The sequence below is a fragment of the Budorcas taxicolor genome, chromosome 5 (assembly GCF_023091745.1).
Source record: "Budorcas taxicolor isolate Tak-1 chromosome 5, Takin1.1, whole genome shotgun sequence".
NCBI lineage: Eukaryota > Metazoa > Chordata > Mammalia > Artiodactyla > Bovidae > Budorcas > Budorcas taxicolor.
Genome location: NC_068914.1, coordinates 84,187,993 through 84,203,578, shown reverse-complemented (window position 1 = coordinate 84,203,578; position 15,586 = coordinate 84,187,993). Strand labels below are relative to the sequence as shown.

The 15,586-nt window shown below is 38.4% G+C and overlaps 1 protein-coding gene and 1 non-coding gene across 2 annotated transcripts in view; both read left to right on the top strand.

Annotated features, from left to right (window-relative positions):
- Positions 1-15,586, top strand: part of PDZRN4 (PDZ domain containing ring finger 4) — a 417,074-nt gene that overhangs the window by 126,257 nt on the left and 275,231 nt on the right. The window lies entirely within an intron of this gene.
- Positions 6,075-6,147, top strand: TRNAS-GGA (transfer RNA serine (anticodon GGA)). Its single transcript has one exon. It is a non-coding gene; the product is annotated as a tRNA-Ser (tRNA).

Below are 15,586 nucleotides of genomic sequence, written 5' to 3'. Positions count from 1 at the left end.
AAAATTCTCTATCCCAGGTCCCATTTTCTACTCCTCTATTGCCAGAATGGTCATAATTAAATGCAACTATGCTTTTGTGATTTCCTTGCTAAAACTAAAGAGTCCTGCTGCCTTATATAACGTTCAATCCCATGAATTGGCCTTGCTCATGGACTGCTTACCTCCAGCAGAGTCTCAGCATTGGCTGAGACCAAGACCTGAATGGGATCTTAATTCTGCCTCTACCTTCGCTGATTATGTTCCCTGTGCTGGGAAGGCCCTTTCTCTTTCACTGTCCTGATTTATCCTTGCTTATTAGAAAAAGTGTCCTCTGAGACAACTCATTACTTCTTGTCCCAGAAACTGCCATCTATTTTCCATAATTTGAAGGCCTTAAAATTAGGAAAATGACAATACAAATTACAGTGTAGCATAAGTACTACAATTTAAGGCTGTGGAATATGTGGTGGTGACATAGTCAAGGAGGTGGTAATTTCTTGAGCAGGGAGGGTCTTTCACCAAAGAAGTGACATCTTAACTGAATGTTGAATGAGAATATTCCAAGTAGAAAGAAAAAGGAGGACATTCCATGCATGAGCAAAGATTTGGACATCAGAAAGAATGTGAAACATTTGGGGAAGACTGGAAAGTTTGTGTGGCGGAAAAGGTGTGCCTTATAGAGGTTTTGTTTGTGGGTTAGTCTCTGCTGTCTCGTTTCAGTTCCTTTCTTTTGAGTAAGATTTTTTTTAATGTTTCCCCTATTCAGATTCTCCAATATTGAGACACCCAGACTCTCTACTTTCTTTGTTTCATGTCTTTAAGTTTCATATGGTCCTTGCTGAGCCTAAGTCTTCTAAAAAGAAATAAAGTGCTTCTTGGGAAATTTTAGAGCTTAAATAACCATGAAAAACAATTGAAAACTAAGTCATTAGAATGGTAGCTCATGCAGACAGAGATCACAAGGGAGAAATGATAATTCTCAGTGATCTTTTTTGCTTGGTACCCAGTGGTGCACACCAAGCCAAAGCTGCGTTCCTGAGTGTTCGGGAGAATTCTTCCGGACGCAGTTCTTCACTCCTTTCTGAACACCACTCTGTTATATTATCCATATTTTCAGTCTGAGAGCATATGAAGCCAAACCCACAGGAAACAAGAGAGCATATATTTCATTGTGAACTGACATTTTATGAACTCTCTGTGTCCTTGTTCTTATGCATGCCTACTTCATAACAATGAAAACCTCTTTCACCGGCCAGTATATAAAACTCAGTTTAGTTTATTCTTTTTACTATCATGATCATGATGGTGAAAAGGCAAATAACATTTGATTTTTTTCCCCACTCTTATTTATTACATTTGATCCACACCACTGGCATTTGACCTTTGAATTAAATGAAAATGTATATGAAAGGTGTGAGAGCAAGTGAATATTTGTTTGAAGTGAAATATAAACAATGAAATAAATATGAACATAAAGATTTCAGTATTACTATGTATTAATATTATCCTTTGACTTTTAATCTTGTTTGATAAAGAGCTGTAATTTATCTGCTTTTCTTTATTTAATACATTATAAATGAAATATTCATGTGAATAATTTTGTAATACTGGGAAAAATAAGGATTATCTAATGATATGATTTATAAGAGTAGTATGCAAAAGTTGTAATACAGCAATTATCTGTAACCATATAAAGCCCTATTTAAATAGGTTGCCTTTATTCTAAGTTATTGTACTCATTTATATTATAGTACAGGTTGTTTTTCTTTTGTTGTCATTCTTGCTTTTTGGATTGGAAAGGTAGAAAAGTCCCGGTCAGAACTTAAATTTGCAAGCCAACATAAATCAAAGCTCCATTCTCCAGGCTGAAGGCTCCTGCCCCTGCCTTCACTCCCAGTGACCCTGTGAATGTAATCTTTTCAGAGTGAGCCTTGAATCTGGTCTAGACAGCATGTGACTTATGAAGGGAGATAGGGTGAGGGGTCCAGGGAGAGGCAGACCCTATATAAATGAGTCTCAAAATAATGTATTTTCTTTCTTGGAACCCTAAATTGATAAACTGCAGCCCACTTTCTTTTTCCTAGTAAACTGTTTAATGCTTTCTTTTCCTTCCACTATGCATGCCCACTGTTTATAATCCATATTACATTGTTTCTGCTTCTCATTTATTGACCTCCTCTTTTAGAGGATAAATCAGTGTAAGGAAGTACTCTTGGGTAAGACTGAAGTGTGTAATGAAAGTGAGATAAGGTAGTAACGACTCAGAAAATTTGCCTTTTCCTTCTTAATAGTTTGAATGGTGCTTTCATTGTATACTCAGTAGCCACCATAGGAAATAATCTAGGAAATATTTCTAATGAGAGTTCTGAGGTCATTCTAATGACTGGAGGAACAGGGGAAGAAAAAGATACACTGTAATTCAGGACAGTGAATCTTCTACAAGGATAGACTTTACCTAAAAAAAAACTTATTGTAACTTAGAAAAGCAATGCAAATGTCAATTTCAAAAGTATTCCAACTGCACACCTCAGTGAAAGTGGTTGATTAAGAGCACTTATATTTGCATGGTTCATAGGATATCTACTACTCTATCTTAACTTGTTAGTATTCTTAAACAATTGAATCCAGTTGGCTCCTATAAAAGAGATTGAGATCTTATTCTACATGGCACTTAGGAATCTAGGTTTGGTAGTGTTATTTTAAATTCTGGTACTTTAACCATTCACTGAGGCCCATTCATTGTCTAACCTTCGCCAGAAACATGGAGTTCTGCCTCACCAACCCTCCTCAGGGCCTCTGCTAACTGATGCTCTGCTACTCCAGCATATGAGCGCCGGGGCTGAAGCAATCACCGTCTCATTACAGTGAGAAAAATTTTATCCTTCAGCATCCAATATCATTTGGCCATTGTGTGTGTTTGTTTAGGGGCTTAAAGGTGGAGTGAAGTGCTTCCTTTGAGAAGTGAAAGCAAAGCAAATCAGAACAAAAGTTGGCCAATAATCTGTCTCTCTCATGTGTTCTGTGTGACACCTTTGGACAGCTCTGCACAGCACCTGGGCTGGTGCTTCTCCACTGTTTTCCAAGCCTACACACTGAGAGAATCAAACACATGAACAGGAACAGTGAGTGCCTCCCTATCAGAGAGATTTTCCACCATTTTTCCCGTTTCAACCACTGGCTTATCTGAATCTAGGGAAGGCTAATAGCAAACAGTGTAAAACTTTCATGCAGGTTTATGGGTTTAATATACACCACAGGTAACTGATTTTCCCCTTGGAGGCAGATACAGCCCCTTACCCTTCTCTTTTTTCTCTGTCCCTTAAAGCAATAAGTAGTTTATTTGTTAGTATATTTTCTGTTTTATATTTATTAAAGATTTAATAAATATTTACTGAATATCAAATTAAAAAGCATCCAAACAGTTGATATAGCTGCAAGAAAACCATTGTTTAGATGGCTTACTATTACCTAGGTTTGGGTAATGGAAGCAGATTTTAAAGGACAATCAAAATAAATTGGGACTTACTGTATTTTCCTTCATTGTTTTTCTTATAGACATGTTTATATAATTACCCATACACTTCTGTTTACTACCTTTTCACTATGACTACTCAATCAAAAATAATTTCCATATTATAGTGAAAGTACTAGATTAAAAAGTTGAACCTGCATTTTATAACTGTTTCTATGATTAGGAAAAATGCAAGTTCATTGTGGAAAATGGGAAAATAAAAATTGCGCATTATTCCAGTACTCAAAGAGAAACAAAAATGAACATTTTGATGTTCTCATTGAACTGCTGTCTAGGCCAGGTCCCATGGTGGGTTAGCATGGGGAGATGTAGGGATTCACTGCCCGTGTAATGCTGTGAGGATTCTCAGGCTGTCCTTCAGTATCCCCACCAGTGAAAAGCATTCATATCAAACCTTACTTTTTGGAGTGAATATAGTTTTATTTTATTTATTTATTTTTATTGAGTTATAGCTGACTTACAATGCTATTAGTTTTATGAGTACAGCATAATTTGTTTTCTATGTCTCTGGGTCTGTTTCTGCTTGCATCTTTAAAAAGCAACAAAGCTTTATTTTCTAAAATATGTATAATGAAAGCAACAGATGTGTTGGTTATGCTTTCTCAAGCTATGCAGACCCAGATTCTAATTATGTCCCCGCTTACCTCTCCTCCCACTTCCATTTGAGAATTACAAGTCTAAGCAGAAAAAAAATTATAAAGCAAAAAATCCCTCCCAGAAAACAGGAAAACCTCTGATTGGGAACTCTCTTATTGTTCTGACTCCGTTACTTACAACTTTGTTATGCTGTGCTATGCTGGGTAGATTATTACCTCCTTGAAATTTATGTCAGAGACATTAGTAGTTTTTACTTAATAATTTGTAAAGTGGCTTGTGAAGATTAAAATGGAAAAGGCACATAAAGTTCCTCTCAGTGCTACTTGGGAAATACTAAGTAACTTTTGATTCCAGGACCTGATTTGGGCCCTATCATCTATTTTGTGTAATTAATAGCTCAGAACAACTATGACCTGGAACAAGTGAATTTTTAAAAAATGTTTATTGGAGTATAGTTGATTTACAATGTTGTGTTTCAGATGTAAAATGAAGTGAGTTACATTTATTTATATATATCTCCATTCTTTTTCATATTCATTTCCCATATAGGTTATTACAGAATATTGAATAGAGTCTCCTGTGCTATATAGTAGGTCCTTGTTAGTTAACCTAGTTTATATACATGCTAAATTGCTTCAGTTGTGTCCAACTCTCACGAACTCTATGGACTGTAGACTTCCAGGTCCTCTGTTTCGGGGATTCTCCAGGCAAGAATACTGCAACCTACTGCAGTGGGTTGCCATTTCCTCCTCCAGGGACTGAACCCACGTCTCTTATTTCTCCTGCATTGGCAGGCGAGTTCTGTACCACTAGTGCCACCTGTAGTGTGTATATGTTAATCCCAAACTCCTAATTCATCCTTTTCCTTCACATTCCCCCTTTGGTAACAGTAAAGTTGATTTGTGATCTGTAAGTCTGTTTCTGTTTTATAAAAAAATTCATTTGTATCATTTTTATTAGATTCCACATAAAAGTGATATCATATAATATTTGTCTTTCTGACTTACTTCACTGAGTATGATAGTCTCCAGGTCCGTCCATGTTGTTACAAATGGAATTATTTCATTATTTTTTATGGCTGAGTAATATTTCATTGTGTATATATATATATATATATATGTATATGTATATCTATATACCATGTATTCTTTATTCATCTGCTGATGGACATTTAGGTTGCTTCCATGTTTGGCTATGGTAAAAAGCACTGCAGAGAACACCAGGGTGCATTTATCTTTTTGAATTATAGTTTTCTCTGGATATACGCCCAGGAGTGGGATTGCTGGAGCATATGATATTCTATATTTGGTTTTTTAAGGAACTTCCACTCCGTTTCCATAGTGGCTGCAACAATTTACAGTCCTGTTGCTTGCAGATTTTTTCATGATGGCTGTTCTGATATGTGTGAGGGGATACCTCATTGAAGTATTGATTTTCATTTCTCCAGTAATTAGTAATGTTAAACAAATGGGACCTAATTAAGGGTTTTTCACAGCAAAGGAAACTACAAAGAAAATGAAAAGGCAACCCACAGAATGGGAGAAAACATTTGCAAACAAAGGGGCCCACAGGAGATTAATCTCCAAAATATACAAAAAGCTTATGCAGCTCAGTATTAAAAAAAAAAATTCAATCAAAAAAATGGGCAGAATATCTAAACAGACATTTCTCCAAAGAAGACAGACAGATGGCCCAAAAGCATTTGAAGCATAGGAATTTTTACATGTAAATTGAATGCTTTAGGTTGCACCTTTCTATAGGGGCAAGTGAGATCACAGTCACATTAATGCTTAAATTAGGATATTCCTTCCAGCAAACCCCATTCGCAAAGCATCTCAACATCCCTTCAAAATCTTCCTAGTTTTTCTGAGTCTGGAAGGTTATTCATGTTCATCAAAGCCACCTTTGATGCTTTCCATGGAAATCTATTTCCCCTGCAAGCAGAAAGAGGTTCATAACATTGTACTTCCTGGTGGCTCAGAGGTTAAAGCGTCTGCCTGGAATGCAGGAGACCCAGGTTCGATCCCTGGGTTGGGAAGATCCCCTGGAGAGGGAAATGGCAACCCACTCCAGTACTCTTGCCTGGAAAATCCCATGGATGGAGGAGCCTGGTAGGCTACAGTTCATGGGGTCGCAAAGAGTCGGACAGGACTGACCGACTTCACTTTCACTTTCAACATTGTAAAAGAGGCAGTGACCAAAATCATACCCAAGAAAAGAAGTGCAGCAAGGCAAAATGGCTGCTTGAGGAAGCTTATGAATAACTGAGAAAAGAAGAGAAGCAAAAGGCAAAGGAGAAAAGGAAAGATATACCCATCTGAATGCAGAGTTCCAAACAATAGCAAGGAAAGATAAACCTTCTTAAGTGAACAATGCAAAGAAATAGAGGAAAACAATAGAATGGGAAAGACTAGAGATCTCATCAAGAAGATTAGAGATACCAAGAGATGTTTCATGCAAAGATGGATGCAATAAAGGACAAAAATGGTATGGATCTAAGAGAAGCAGAATGGTATGGTATTAAGAAGAGATGGGTAAGACTAAACAAAAGAACTGTACAAAAATGACCCAGATAACCAAGATAGTGTGGCCACTCACCTAGAGGCAGACATCCTGGAGTGCAAAGTCAAATGGGCCTTAAGAAGCATTACTAAGAGCAAAGCTAGTGGAAATGATGGAATTCCATCTGAGCTATTTCAAATCCTAAAAGGTGATGCTGTTAAACAGTTGAATTTGATATGCCAGCAAATTTGGAAAACTCAACAGTGGCCACAGGACTGGAAAAGGTCAATTTTCTAATCCCAAAGAAGGGCAATGCCAAAGAATGTTCAAACTAGTGCACAATTGCCCTCATTTCACATGCTAGCAAGATGATGCTCAAAATCCTTCAAGCAAGGCTTTAACAGTATGTGAACAGATAATTTCCAGATGTTCAAGCTTCATTTTGAAAAGGCAGAGGAATAAGAGATCAAATTGCCAACAACAGTTGGATTATAGAAAAAGCAAGAGAATTCCAAAAAATCATCTACTTCTGCTTCATTGACTATGCTAAAGGCTTTGACTGTGTGGATCACAACAAACTGTGGAAAAATCTTAAAGAGATGGAATATCAGACCACCTTATCTGCCTCCTGAGAAATCTGTATGCAGGTGAAGAAGCAACAATTAGAACCAGGCCTGAAACAAAGACTGGTTCCAAATTGGGAAAGGAGTACATCAAGGGTGTATGTTATCACCCTGCTTATGTAACTTATATGCAGAGTACATCATGCAAAATGCTGGGCTGGGCTGGATGAAATCCAAGCTGAAATCAAGGTTTCTAGGAGAAGTGTCAATAACCTCAGATATGCAGATGATACCACTATAATGGCATAAGGTGAAGAGGAAGTAAAAAGCCTATTTGATGAAGGTGAAGTTCAGTTCAGTTCAGTCGCTCAGTCACGTCTGACTCTTTGCGACCCCATGAATTGCAGCACGCCAGGCCTCCCTGTCTATCACCAACTCCCAGAGTTCACTCAAACTCATGTCCATCGAGTTGGGGATACCATCCAACCATCTCAGCCTCTGTCGTCCCCTTCTCATCCTGTCCCCGATCCCTCCCAGCATCAGAGTCTTTTCCAATGAGTCAACTCTTCGCATGAGGTGGCTAGAGTATTGGAGTTTCAGCTTTAGCATCATTCCTTCCAAAGAACACCCAGGGCTGATCTCCTTCAGAATAGACTGGTTGGATCTCCTTGCAGTCCAAGGGACTCTCAAGAGTCTTCTCCAACACCACAGTTCAAAAGCATCAATTCTTCGGCACTCAGCTTTCTTCACAGTCCAACTCTCACATCCATACATGACCACAGGAAAAACCATAGCCTTGACTAGAAGGACCTTTGTTGGCAAAGTAATGTCTCTGCTTTTCAATATGCTATCTAGGTTGCTCAAAACTTTCCTTCCAAGGAGTAAGCATCTTTTAATTTCACGGCTGCAATCACCATCTACAGTGATTTTGGAGCCCAAAAAAATAAAGTCTGACACTGTTTCCACTGTTTCCCCATCTATTTTCCATGAAGTGATGGGACCAGATGCCATGATCTTCATTTTCTGAATGCTGAGCTTTAAGCCAACTTTTTCACTCTCCACTTTCACTTTCATCAAGAGGCTTTTTAGTTCCTCTTCACTTTCTGCCATAAGGGCGGTGTCATCTGCATGTCTGAGGTTACTAATATTTCTCCTGGCAATCTTGATTCCAGCTTGTGTTTCTTCCAGCCCAGCGTTTCTCATGGTGTACTCTGCATGTAAGTTAAATAAGCAGGGTGACAATATACAGCCTTGATGTACTCCTTTTCCTATTTAGAACCAGTCTGTTGTTCCCTGTCCAGTTCTAACTGTTGCTTCCTGACCTGCATACAGGTTTCTCAAGAGGCAGGTCAGGTGGTCTGGTATTCCCATCTCTTTCAGAATGTTCCGCTGTTTATTGTGATTCACACAGTCAAAGGCTTTGGCATAGTCAATAAAGCAGAAATAGATGTTTTTCTGGAACTCTCTTACTTTTTCCATGATCCAGCAGATATTGGCAATTTGATCTCTGGTTCCTCTGCCTTTTCTAAAACTAGCTTGAACATCAGGGAGTTCACGGTTCACTTATTGCTGAAGCCTGGCTTGGAGAATTTTGAGCATTACTTTACTAGTGTATGAGATGAGTGCAGTTTTGCAGTGATTTGAGTATTCTTTGGCATTGCCTTTCTTTGGGATTGGAATGAAAACTGACCTTTTCCAGTCCTCTGGCCACTGCTGAGTTTTCCAAATTTGCTGGCATATTGACGGCAGCACTCTCACAGCATCATCTTTCAGGATTTGAAATAGCTCAACTGGAATGCCATCACCTCCACTAGCTTTGTTCGTAGTGATACTTTCTAAGGTCCACTTGACTTCACATTTCAGGATGTCTGGCTCTAGGTGAGTGATCACACCATTGTGATTATCCGGGTCATGAAGATCTTTTTTGTACAATTCTTCTGTGTATTCTTGCCACCTCTTCTTAATATCTTCTGCTTCTGTTAAGTCCATACCATTTCTGTCCTTTATCGAGCCCATCTTTGCATGAAATGTTCCCTTGGTATGTCTAAATTTCTTGAAGAGATCTCTAGTCTTTCCCATTCTGTTGTTTTTCTCTATTTCTTTGCATTGATCACTGAAAAAGGCTTTCTTATCTCTTCTTGCTATTCTTTGGAACTCTGATTCAGATACTTATATCCTTCCTTTTTTCCTTTGCTTTTCACTTCTCTTCTTGTCACAGCTATTTGTAAGGCCTCCCCAGACAGCCATTTTGCTTTTCTGCATTTCTTTTCCATGGGGATGGCCTTGATCCCTGTCTCCTGTACAACGTCACAAACCTCCATCCATAGTTCATCAGGCACTCTATCTATCAGATCTAGTCCCGTAAATCTATTTCTCACTTCCACTGTATAATCATAAGGGATTTGATTTAGGTCTTACCTGAATGTTCTAGTGGTTTCCCCTACTTTCTTCAATTTCAGTCTGAATTTGGCAATAAGGAGTTCATGATCTGAGGCACATCAGCTCCCGGTCTTATTTTTGCTGACTATATAGAGCTTCTCCATCTTTGGCTGCAAAGAATATAATCAGTCTGATTTCAATGTTGACCATCTGGTGATGTCCATGTGTAGAGTCTTCTCTTGTGTTGTTGGAAGAGTGTTTGCTATGACCAGTGCGTTCTCTTGGCAAAACTCTATTAGCCTTTGCCATATTTCATTCCGGATGAAGGTAAAAGAAGAGAGCAAAAAAGCTGGCTTGAAACTCAACATTCAAAAAAGGAAGATCATGGCCTCCAGTCCTATTACTTCACAGCAAATAAATGGGGAGACAATGGAAACAGTAACTGACTTTACTTTGGGCTCCAAAATCATTGTGTATGGTAACTGCAGCCTTGAAATTAATATGCTTGCTCCTTGGAAGAAAAGCTATGATAAACCTAGAGAGCATATTAAAAAGGAGAGACATCACTTTGCCAACAAAAGTCCATAGTCAAAATTATGGTTTTTCCAGTAGTCATGTGCAGATGTGAGAGTTGGACCATAAAGAAGGCTGAGTGAATTGATACTTTTGAACTGTGGCACTGGAGAAGACACTTGGGAACCCCTTGGACAGCAAGGACGGCAAGGAGATCAAACCAGTCAATCCTAAAGGAAATCAATCCTGAATATTCATTGCAACAACTGATGCTGAAGCTGAAGCTCCAACACTTTGGCCACCTGGTGCAAAGAGCCAACTCATAGGAGAAGACCTTGATGCTGGGAAGGATTGAGGACAGGAGGAGAAGGGGGCGACAGAGGATGAGATGGTTGGATGCCATCATCGGCTCATGGACACAAGTTTGAGCAAATTCAGGGAGATAGTGAAGGACAGGCAAGCCTATTGTGCTGCAGTCCATTTGAGTGCAAAGAGTTGGACATGAGTCAGTTGAGCGACTGAAAAACAATAGCAACTGGAGACTATAATTGTGAATACCCAGTATGCCAACTGGGTCAGTTTGCAGAGAGGAGAGAGAGGCCTCGTGGTCTGCTGTCACTGTGATGAGCTAGGTTGCCAGGGCTTGGGTTCCCAGTGCTTGTAGCCACAACCTCATATGAACATAGTCCCTCCCTCATTATTCTTCACAACCACTGCTCCAGAGCCACTCAAAACCAGCCCCCGCCCCTCATCAATGCCAACATCTGCTATCTTTCATCAATGTTTGTCACAAATCTCTTTACTCCTTCTTCCACCCTAAGACAAAAGCTCAGAAAGCTCTGTTCAGAGCCTCCCATGAATAACCAGCCCATTGATTAAACACTCAGCTAGATTCTAAATTCCTGTTTTGTTTTCCTCTCAGATAAGACTTGTTGGTTTGTTCAGAGAAAGAAATGGAGGCTGAAAATAGTTACTAAATATGCCTACTGGTTAAAACAAATTCATCTCTTTTGCAAGCCCATGATTCATTTGCAGGAGTCTCCCCCCTGCTTTTCAATCTGATGGTTACCCTACCTTTTTCTGCAAAAAGAGTCACTCCATCGTTGATGATTATCTCAGATGGGCCCTTCCTGTTCTTCCAATTGGCAGCTGTGTAGCATGGCTCTGGACTGTGCTTCTGCACATCCTTAGGCATTTGTTCTGCCTGCTGGGCTTGCAGCTACCCTGCTCTTGCGTATTATACAGCTGCCACCCGAGTGCCTGTCATTCCACATCTTCAGCACATCCCACCTGGGGCCTGAGACAGGGAGCATCATTTCAGAACCAGAGCCTTGGCCATGGTCCAGGGGCTCACTAGTGGCCTTGCCACTGACACTTCCTGTGGCTCACAGGGGATTCTGAGGAGGCTGCTCGATGCCCAGTCCTGTGTTGTATGTTGCCAGTTTCCTTAGATGTGTCAGTGGAGCAAAATCAGATACAGCATTGACACTACCTTGTCATTGCATGTCCCATAATGTGTGCTGACTAAATAGAGTCCATTTTTTCATTACATCTATCAATAAATATTCAGATTTCTTGCTGCTGAAAGCTACTTATGATCATCAGCTTTCTATGAGAAGTATTCAAGAAAAAGCTTTCTAATCTAGGATGTTGTGGAAATGGAGAGTATCTCTTAGGCAAGAAAATGTCATCGATGCTGCCTTGAGGTGTCTCCTTATCACTCCTTGCTTTCTTTGTGGGGACCAGTAAATGCTTTACCCTCTCAGAAGAGAGCAGTGTTTATTCTCAGTTGACTCTAGGCTATCGAGCAGTCAGAGGCAGACAGATGTCGATAGAGAGATGGTTGATTTAGTATAGCTTTGAAAGATTGAATGTGTGAAAATTTTGTTAAGTTGGAAGTGACAACACAAGGGAGAAATCTCATCTCTCCACTTGAATGACAATCTGTGAATTAAAATTCATAAGCGTATATGATAAAGTTCATTAGAATAAATAATCCTATAACTATAGAAGTATCAAGAAGATATACCAAAAAATTAACAATGATTATTGCTAGGTGATAACCATATGTAATTTTTAATTTTCTTTTTATTGCTTGCATTTTCTAACATTTCCACAATACATATACACATATGTATCATTTCTATAATATATATATAATTTTTATAATAAAAATGACAATATAGTAAAACTTTTATGTTTAAAAGTCATACCCCTAAAATATTTAAATATAAAAACCTTTCTTCACTTTTCAATATTTCTGTGATTTTTCTCACATACTAAAAAATCTAATATAAATAAAACAAACAAAAAACTCTCACATGCATCTTTTAAAAATAAAATGTATGTTGTTTATGTGACAAATGCTGTGCTCTGCAGATAAACAGCAAATTGCCCTCCAATGTTTGAGTTACCCATCTGCTGTCTTGCTAAAGTGGTACGGTCATCAGACTGCCATGTGCCTGGACCATATCACCTCAGCACAGAAGTGCCTTCACTGAAGGATGATTTAGTGGCATATTTGCTGCTTGTAACCTTAGAGTTATTTCAACGTTATCTCCAGGTCTGAGTTTAATGTGCGTGCTCAGTTGCTCAGTCATGTCTGACTCTGCAACCGTATGGACTGTAGCCCGCCAGGCTCCTCTGCCCATGGAATTTTCCAAGCAAGAATAATAGAGTGCGTTGCCATTTCCTTCTCCAGGGAATCTTCTGACTCATGGATTGAACTCACCTCTCTTGTGCCTCCTGCATTGGCAGGTGGATTCCTTACCTCTTGGTCACCTCATACTCTAATTTAAAATATTGCCCAGACTTACCATTATTTACACACATCTAATTAATAGGCATCTAAAAAAGCATATGATAAAAGAACAATAAAATAGAATAAAGTTTAAAAGTAATGAAGCTATTGAAATTAAATGCTACTAAGGTAAATAGACGATCCCCTGGAGAAGGGAATGGCAACCCACTCCAGTATTCTTGCCTGGGAAATCCCATGGATTGAGGAATCTGGCAGACTGTGGTCCATGGCATTGCAAAGAGTTGGAAATGACTTAAAGACTAAACAGCAACAACAAGAGAATAATTTCTAGCTGCCATGGAAACTGGTGGGGCGTGCTGGCCATCTCATCTCTTTCAAATTTGCAGAGTTTTTATTTCTTCCAATCCTCTTAAAATTCTTATCAGCTCTGGTTAAATCTGGATCCCTATTCTAGACTTGCACCTGGAACTAGGAGGTCATATATCTCTGAGGAGGGCTTAGAGTTAACCCACTCCAGTAATCTTGCCTGGCAAATCCCGTGGACGGAGGAGCCTGGTAGGCTGCAGTCCATGGGGTCGCTAGGAGTCAGACACAACTGAGCGACTTCACTTTGACTTTTCACTTTCATGCATTGGAGAAGGAAATGGCAATCCACTCCAGTGTTCTTGCCTGGAGAATCCAAGGGATGGGGGAGCCTGGTGGGCTGCCGTCTATGGGGTCACACAGAGTCGGACACGATTTAAGCGACTTAGCAGCAAGGTAAATAGAAATCTCTTATGATATTATTCCCCAGGAACAGTTTATTTCTATAGACAGATTTTATGTATCTTTTTATGGCAAAATGAAAATACCTAATCTAAATCTGCTTTGCCTTGGTTCCTAAAAATCTAAGTCAAATTCCCTGTTCACTTATGTATCTGTATGTTCTCCTAGTAGTATCTACTCCTTTGCTTTATTTGCCTCTTTGTTTTGGTCTTGTTTTTTTGGGTGGATCTAACATGGAGAAGGCAATGGCACCCCACTTCAGTACTCTTGCCTGGAAAATCCCATGGATGGAGGAGCCTGGTAGGCTGTAGTCCATGGGGTCGCTAAGAGTCGGACACGACTGAGCGACTTCACTTTCACTTTTCACTTTCATGCATTGGAGAAGGAAATGGCAACCCACTCCAGTGTTCTTGCCTGGAGAATCCCAGGGACGGGGGGAGCCTGGTGGGCTGCCGTCTATGGGGTCGCACAGAGTCAGACACTACCGAAACGACTTAGCAGCAGCAGTAGCAGCAGTATGCCCTCAGTATTGTATTTTAAATAAATAATAGACTGCCTTAGATTTTCTTAGAAGGTAAATATATAAGAAGACTGATCACATATATAAATGTTACATAGTAACCTTTAATTTCTATGAACAGACACAGTCTCACTACCAAGAACACTTTAGAATTATTATAATGTTCTAATTTGAATAATTGTATTGGAATGACTGGTTGGAAAGCTTACAGTTTTATCTTCATGCAGGTGGATATAGTTATAAATGAATAGAACTGCCTCTTCATCCTGCCTGCAAGATAATCCAAATTTATGTATTTAAAACAGGCTCTTTATTACATGCCTCATCCACCAATGCTGCCTTTTACTAAAAATTTTGTAACTAAACTTTGGGGATTGCCTATTGGGCAATTTAAAATTCGTACTAAAAATGTACTCCAAATGTATAGCTGATGCTCATTTGCTAAAAATAAATGCATTTGTGAAATGTGTTAAATTCATTTTGGAAATGTTAACTCTGTTACAGTTAGAGACATTCTTATTTAAAAGAATCTGGAATCTGATCTTTTTTTGTAAATCATGAAAAAATATTGTTTTTTAAATGGGGACTCTATTTGAAAATAGTTATCTACTTCATTGCTAGTATAATGAAAAACATGGCAGAGGACAAACAAGGACAATGCAGTAAAAAAAAAAAAAATGTGTATCTCCATTCTGTTGAGTAGTGATGAAGATGGCTAGATTAGTAGTTACAGTACTTTGTTTAGGACTTTCTGGATCTTATCAAAATATTGCCTTTAAGTACAGCAGGATAAAGCACTCTCCTTTACCCTTAAGGTTTGCATCTTAGTTGCAATTTCAAATTGACAGGAGTTAGGTGATGCTGAAACAATCTTCTATGAATAGAGTATGCCTTAAAAAGGAAACATCTAAATAAAATAATTCTTTATTATTATTGGAATGAAAAATCAAAGTCAACTTTGAAAAAATACAAATATTTTAACTTTCTTAGTATTTTGTGAAAATGTTGATCCTTTTCTTGAAATTTATGTAAGACTTTTAGTTGAGATTAATAGTCATCTAAGAAAGCATATGATGAAAGAACAATAAAACAGAATAAAGTCTAAAAGTAATGAAGCTATTGAAATTGAATGCTACCAGGGTAAATAGAAGATGAAAAAGTTATATCTTTTGCCAGATGAAGAGATGGGTCTTCTTATTGTATTGTTCAGGCAAACAAAAGCAAGAAATAATCATAACCAAGGTTATGATAAACCAAGAATAAGATAAATTTTCATACAAATTGAAATGATAATATGCTTTAAATCAGTCATAAAATTACTTGCTATCCAAAAGTCACTAATTAGCAACAAATACTATAGTTTAAATATTTAAATTTCACTTTTCTAATAAGGAATTATAAAATGCCTCAGCATTATCTGCATGTTTTTATAGTGACATACTTTTTCTATTTTATTAATAAATCTAGATATAAAA